Genomic DNA, 7,788 nt, shown 5'->3' with positions numbered 1-7,788 from the left:
ATATTATTTGTTTAGCTACGACTTAAAATCCTTACAGAAACAAACAAGGCATGCACATCCACTGACTAAAAAACAGGTGCTGAGCTGAGGTCAGAATCCAAAAAGAATAAACTCTGTCTAAACAATAAAGTCTAAAGAAAAAAAGAATAAAGTCTGCACACTGGGTAGGCCTAATGCTTCAAAGCAGACTAATGTCTAGCTAAACAGGTGGTAAAGTCAATTTTGTCCATAAAAAGAGAAGCATTTTGGATTTCTATTTCAAATGTTTTTGTAGGGGGCATGAATGAGGAATTTATATGGTTCATATCTCTCGCAGTGGTTTTCTATTATGTATATTTATTTTATGACGTTTTCCACCTAGTCTTTCCGGCTAGTCTTTCTATAGCACTTTAGTGTTCATAGTTCATACCTTGAGGTAGGCCTATAGTGTGTTGTCTCTTATAACAAAGCGACTATGACTTTCTTAAGTGAGTGACACTGTGTGCTGCTTCTCAAGGTGTAGTTGGTTAAGAATGTGTCTTTTGGTTCCAAATTACATACAGTGCTGCTTATAAAGTTGTCTGTGTTCCTATTGAATTCAGTTTCCCTTGTGTTACTTGTTTGTGTATTTCTTTAGTGGTTAATTGGTGGGTTTGTTGTCCATTATTGTATTCATTAATAAATCCTTGGTCATTCTTTTACTTTTTCCTCCTGGCTCTTTAACTATTTGTTATACCCCTTATCCCTATCCCCTAATTCCACTTTGATTCACTAGTAAGACGCCTCAGGGCGACATGCGTCCTTGCCCTAAAGGGCGAGGTCGCACCAATTCTTGGCCATCTGGCCAGTGATGTATATCGGACCAGTTACCCTTATATGGAGATCCATGTACTGTATTTAGTACATCCCTTTTATGCCCATACATGGAGATCCCTGTCTGAACCAGCCGCAGATATGGGCTGTCTTCCTCCATATATGGGCATTCCCATATGAAGTCCTGTTAGATATGGGCATATTGATGACATCAGGGATCTCCATATATGGGCATAAAAGGGATTCTGGGGAATACCACCTGTGATGTCACATGATGTGTCAAGGGAACCAACCAATAGACTGTAAAAATGTGTACACACACATCTACACATCTACACAGAGTGACGCAGACAAGCTGTGACATTAGGGCATGTTGAAAATCTACATGGTTTCTGTTGTGTCGGACATCAGTCGTTTCTGTATGAGCCCAGGTGACCCATGAGCAAATGGGTGTTGTTCTTTAACACTTTTTTTTTTTTTTTTTTTTTATTAATCAAAAACAACCCATTTAATAATATACAACAGGCCTACCGCAATGGGGAAGAAGCACTACCCAAAAAGGGCTGTGGTGATCTGTTGTCTGACATCAGTGCTGACGGAGCCTGCAAGGGCCGTGGATGTGCACTGTGTGTTGCATTGTATATAAGGATAAGGATGTTTAGAGAGCATTTATATAATGTTATCACTTCTAAGTCATACTTTATGGCAACAGTCAATTAAATTCTGACTTTTGCATCCGGGTCAGTTCAGTGATTTCTTGGCAGTGGTAGGAAAGGATGATGATATAAATGATGCATGTAAAAAGAAAACCCCAGCTCGGAGACCATTGGGCTCTGTCTCAGCTCACCTACAAGTGAAGTGACATTCCTTCATATTAACTATGGATGGAGTATACTGTACATCTAGGTCAAGCTAACTCAATGAGGTCACTGACATCAGGACTTAGTGTCTCAGTGTAGGAGTGATGGAGAATCACTAGGTTCCTCGATCCTCAGCCTTTTCATACACGAGTACGCAAAGCTGTTAAGAATAATGCTGATGTGTATCCAGTATTGTACTGGACATGACACTGCAAAAACAACTCATATTCAAATGGATCTATGAATGGGTTACATTTATTACACAATCATCATTACATAATGTTCTACTGTAGCTAGCACCACTGAACCAACACATGCTATGTACTGCATGAACACTCACACAGAGGCCACGCTCAACCACTAACAAAGATTGAGACAGTCTCACCTTCACTCTGTCTTCTCTGGCTCATACGTAGCTTGCATTCCCAGATGACCAGCATGCTTTCAGGATGTGCCATTTTATATTGACAGCAGATGGCCTTTTTAATGTTTGTTTTGTCATACTGTAAAAGTACTGCTAGTGTTGTTACCTGTACTGGTCCATAGAGCCATGGAGAAGGGGAATGTTTCAGAATGGCTGACAATAGATGAGAGGGAATACTGACTGTACAAAAGGCCAGAAAAGTTGATGTGGGTGTGAAGAGAAATAAATCTCATTGAACGGATGTCGTTTTTTGTGTTTTGACAGGACACACTGTGGAGGTTGCCATCGGTTGAGAAATCAGCCCATCAATATATCCAACAATTCAGTATAATTATTTACACTGACTATGACTATGGAATGACAATGAGATGACTGAGGGATGACTTATAGTCAAATCCACAGAGCGGTGGGGTCCCCTTAGTTGCGGTGTTGTGTGCCGCTTGACAGCGCAGTTATGATTGCCACTCTGTGGATTTGTCTATAAATGACTGTGGATGATTATAGTAGGCTACTTACTATGGATGACTATGGTACTGATTATGGATGTACGTCTGCTAAGTGTGCCCCTTAGAGCAGATTGGGCCATTTTTGGAGAACTGTTCATCCAGTTGGCTTGACACTCAATAATGTTAACTCAAATGTTTCCATTCTTCTGAGGACTATCTGTTTGTATTTGTACTTGAAACAATACCTTCCTACAAACATTTCAAAACCTGTAGCTCCCTCCATATAATGATGTCTCTTTTCCTTTGTTGCTTTTCTTTTTCTCCCTCCGTTGTACCCCCAAAACCACCCCCACCAGTGTCACCACTGTTCCTTCCTCATTTTATGAGTAGCTTCTGCCTTTCATCGAGTCCTGGTATGCAGGGACCTGCTGCAGACCTCGGAAAGAAAGAGGCCCTGTTATGTCTCTGTCATAGGGTGATGAGTTCTAGCACAGAGTCATTGAGTGGCATATTCTTGTTATGCGTGTATAGTTTAAGAAAACATTTGAAAACATCATAGAAGTAACACCAACAACACCAGAGAAAGACAAAATAACGCCCCCCAAAAATATAGAAAAGAGGTGCGGCGGTGGCTCAGGGGTTGAGAAACTGTCTTTAGATCATGGAGGGTTCCCCAAGGGTTCCCAGTTCTATCCTGGGCTCCCCCAGAGTTAGTATCGAAGAGTCCTTGAGCAAGACTCTGAACCCCTAGTTGATCCCGGTGAGCAGGTTGGTGCCTTGCATGGTTTCCTCAGCCATCGGTGTATGAATGTGTCTGTGAATAGGTGAATGTAATGCACAATCTCTGTAAAGTGCCTTGGATAAAGGCACTATATCAATGCACCATTTACATAACACTTCCAGTAGGACTTGTTACCACTACTGCACCGCGGGTGCGTCGCATCCTACTCACGATCAGACTTCCGTTGCTCCAGACTGTATGACAGGAGCATTTGCAAATTGTGGGAGCCACTGCCTCCCCTGTTTTTTGGAGCTGTGTGAAGCACAGGCTCCCTATACGTGGCCGTGTGGGTGGGTCTGTCTGTGTGTCTGTCTGTCTGTCTGTATGTAGCCTGAACTTCCTAAACTTCGGCACGCCACTAGTCCCACAGTTTTGCCACCACACACTCGCGCCATATGTCAAATCGAACGGCTTACTCGGGAATCGTGGGCTATTACTTTTCTAAGAGAAAGGTTCTATAGTTTAATTGATATTAATTTATTAGTGAATTAATTTTCCCCATTGACTTATAATGGGAATCGCAAAAACTCACATTCAATTATTTGTCTCTCGCAAACCATAGGGGCTAGAGTTTCAAGACTTGGAGAGGAGGTTCATAATGATTTCAAGGATTAAATAAAAAATAATTGTGTCATTTGGCCGCATGGTGGCGCCATAACACCCCACTTTACGTTTTGGCCTGTAACTCTTGAACCGTAGGTCGGAAAATTAAAAATATTTTTTCCCTGGATTCCTTGGGTCATGACGCATCTCCCCATATAGGCCACGCCCATTTGCGCCATGATAGATTTTCCGCCATCTTGAATTTTCTCCAAAATACACTTTTTGCTCCTTTTCCTACATATTTTCTTCAAATGTCACAAAAATCGGTACACATGATCCACACACACACACACACACACACACACACACACACACACACACACACACACACACACACACACACACACACACACACACACAGCTCCACTTCACACAGGTGTGATTTTTACTATTTTGAAAAACATTTTCAATTGGTTCAAATAGCCGTTCTACAAGCTCACAACGTGTCGATGTAGATCGGTTTAGGGATAAGGGGTAAGGCACCGGCGAAAATAGGGCCCGAGCGTCTTGCCCTGAGAATAATTATAGTTTTACAGCAGTTCTACAACAGGCCTGCAGCACTGGCCTTCCATCCATGATCATTAATATGTATGCACCCACATATCATATCATATCATATCATATCATATCATATCATATCATATCATATCATATCATATCATATCATATCATATCATATCATATCATATCCTCCCTCCCTCCTAGTATACAACATGCCACAGAAAGATCCTATCCCAATACAAACTGTATGAAAACTCAGTTTTTTCGTCTGGGTGGAGCTTTCTGGTATATGGGGTTGCGGCTGAGCCAAAACAAAGGGAAACATAACACCCATGCGAAGTGAGCGGTGCAAAGGCGATTGCATGATGGTGAATATGTTGTAGAACTGTCTGTGACGTGCAGGCCTTGAATTTCATCATTTTAGGGGGGTGGCCACTTGGCCTTTGGGGTTGTCCATTTTTTGAGGGCACAAAGGCCAAATGCCAGGGCAGGAAGGCCATCAAATAAAACAAGATTTTAGTCTATTGAAATAATTAATTGAATGTAAGGATTACATTTAATATGTAGAATATCTGCTGTAATAAATAAATGGGTATTTACAATCTGATGCTCAACCCTGCACAAATCAATGATACTGGATTGGTTTAGGGGTGCCCAAAAGGTAGATTGTAGATCACCAAGGGTGTGCAGACTGTGCACTGTGCAGGTAGACCACATGACATGCCTCTAAAAATATAGGGTATAATTAAAATATAAAATATATGTCAATATGATATCAAGAAGGGCCTGTCAGCTCCCTTCATGGCTTCTAAAGTAGGCAAACCTCCAATACAATACTTTGTTCAGGAGTCAGTAGCATTACAAAGAACCTCAAAACCTACTGTACCACTTCCATACAGAATGGGATGAAGACATTTTCCCCAGTATTTCCCATTTATTTCCCCCTAAAATGTAACGCCAGTGCTGCTATTCCAAAGCCCCCCTCAGGCCCTTAGCTAAAACATTTTGGATGGGTAGATCATGTTGAGCTAGTCATTTTAATAGTAGATCTCACGTCAAAAAAGTGTATGCATCCCTAAACGAATGACAAGAAAGAAACACTGGTGTCTACATATTGACAAGACAGAGACAGAGCAGAAAGTAGTACAGTCAGCTGGGCTAGGGCATTAAGGCCACTGTGGCCTCAGGGCATGATATGTTTTGGCGGGGCACAAGGCCAAACTGAGGGGCAACGACGGCCATGGCCTTCATGGCCTCCATGAAATTCCTGCCCTGGTGACGTGGGTTAATTAATTTGTATGAGGATAGATTTGTATGTTTTTCTGTATGGTCCTTTTCCTCTTTGAAGAACCTCTGTTCTGTGGTCCTTGTTCCTTCCCCTCTTGAAAAAGAAACTTATTCTGTTGTCAAATAGGTCACCTTCCTCTTTTTGTGAAAGAGGAAATATCTTTTCTTCAAAGTCACCATTGAGAAACCTTTGGTTTTGTATCTCAAACGTCTTTCTATTGGTAATAGATATTAATCCTCAAGAAATACTTCTCTCTGTCCTCGTTCCTTCCCTTCTTGGTAAAAGAGAAACCTCTGTTATGTATAGTCCTTTTCCTCTTTGAAGAACATCTGTTCTGTGGTACTCGTTCCTTCCCCTCTTGAGAAAGAAACTTATTCTGTAAAATAGGTCACCTTCCTCTTTTTGTGAAAGAGGAATCTCTTCTTCACTTCATGACTAAGTATAATTGGTTTATATTTATGATTAACAAACTAATACATTTTGTGATCCATACATGGAGATCCGTGCTCGTACTCACAGATTGAAATATGTTACAATTATAGAGCTCATTGTGAATGGGTTATCTTTCTACTATAATAGACAGGCCAGCTCCTGGTGTTGTTTAAGCATGTCATTGATAGACTCTCACACCACTGCTTCTACAGATTCCTCCTTTCACACATACATCACTGCATTTCCCCCCTACATTCCTAGCTGCTTTCCCTGAACGTATTGTACTTGCACGATGTACAATTAAACAAAACAATAATTTAATGCTATGACGCGAATTACATCATAGTACGTCCATTATAAACCTTCCGGCCGAAACACAGACTTACAAATAGTTCCATGCTGCAGTGTACTTACGAGTGTAGTAGGCCTACTGTGTCCCCTGGTGGCAGGAACAGTGTAGTGCAGACATTACGACACACACACACACACACACACACACACACACACACACACACACACACACACACACACACACACACACACACACACAAAATACATGAAGAAACAGTGCTTTTGGTGGCCAACATGGCTTGGAGCAGTTGTGCGTGTGTGCATGTGAGCACGCGAAGCGTGCGATTTCTAGATATGAGCGGCCGCGTCAGCGGCCGCGATTTTCTAGTTACTTGAATCAATAGGCAGGTAAATTCGACTAGCATTTTGCCTAATTATGGATACTAGCCCTTACCCGTTCAAAGATATGAGCTCCGAAATGATGTGCAGTGTGTGGGTTATGGGATGTTCACTGTGCACACAGTATATGAGGGTAACTTTAACTGGTGCTTGCATGATAATATGTAGGAGCATCAATGTTTCGTTTCGTTTAATGGCTATAGAGATACTGTGTACCGATCTGACCCCCCCCCCCCCCCCGCCCGCCCGCCCGCCCGCCCGCCCACCCGCCTACACACACACACACACACACACACACACACACACACACACACACACACACACACACACACACACACACACACACACACACACACAGAGCTGGTTAAACATGTTGCCTCATGCTAGATGCAGAATAGATATGCCTCATGCTAGATGCAGAATAGATATAGATACTCCATAAAAATGCTAATATACGCATATGATTTGTGAAAGTGACAAACGGGCTTCACAGTTATGTCAGGTGTGTTCATATGCTAATGGTGATGCGATTTCAGATCAATTGCTCCAGCCACTGAGGAGAAACGCTGTGACAGACAGACAGACACTCACTCAGACAGACACTCACTCAGACAGACAGACATTCGCAAAATTATATGTTTGATAATAGTGACTACATAGATAACATCATAACTGAATATATACCGGTATATGCAATTATGAAATGATTTGTAATTACTCAGGAGATGCCGAGATGGACCCCGGCTGTTACGCACAACATAATCATCTAGACGAATTAATCGAACGACTGGTGTCAGCCAGGTTTGTTAGTACCCTCGACCGGATCAAAGGCTACTGACAATTTATCGGAATTGGAATTGCCAAGATGCAAGGGAGACTCCTAAATGTCGCAGACTGATTGAAGTACGAGTTCATACTGTAGAACTTTACCTTTTGTTTGTATTTTAAGCTTGTATGAGCTGTGTGTGCCA

The sequence above is a fragment of the Nannobrachium achirus genome (genome assembly GCF_963921795.1).
Source record: "Nannobrachium achirus genome assembly, chromosome: 5".
NCBI classification, from domain to species: domain Eukaryota; kingdom Metazoa; phylum Chordata; class Actinopteri; order Myctophiformes; family Myctophidae; genus Nannobrachium; species Nannobrachium achirus.
The sequence above is the reverse complement of the archived record's forward strand: the minus strand, read 5'-3'. Positions refer to the sequence as shown.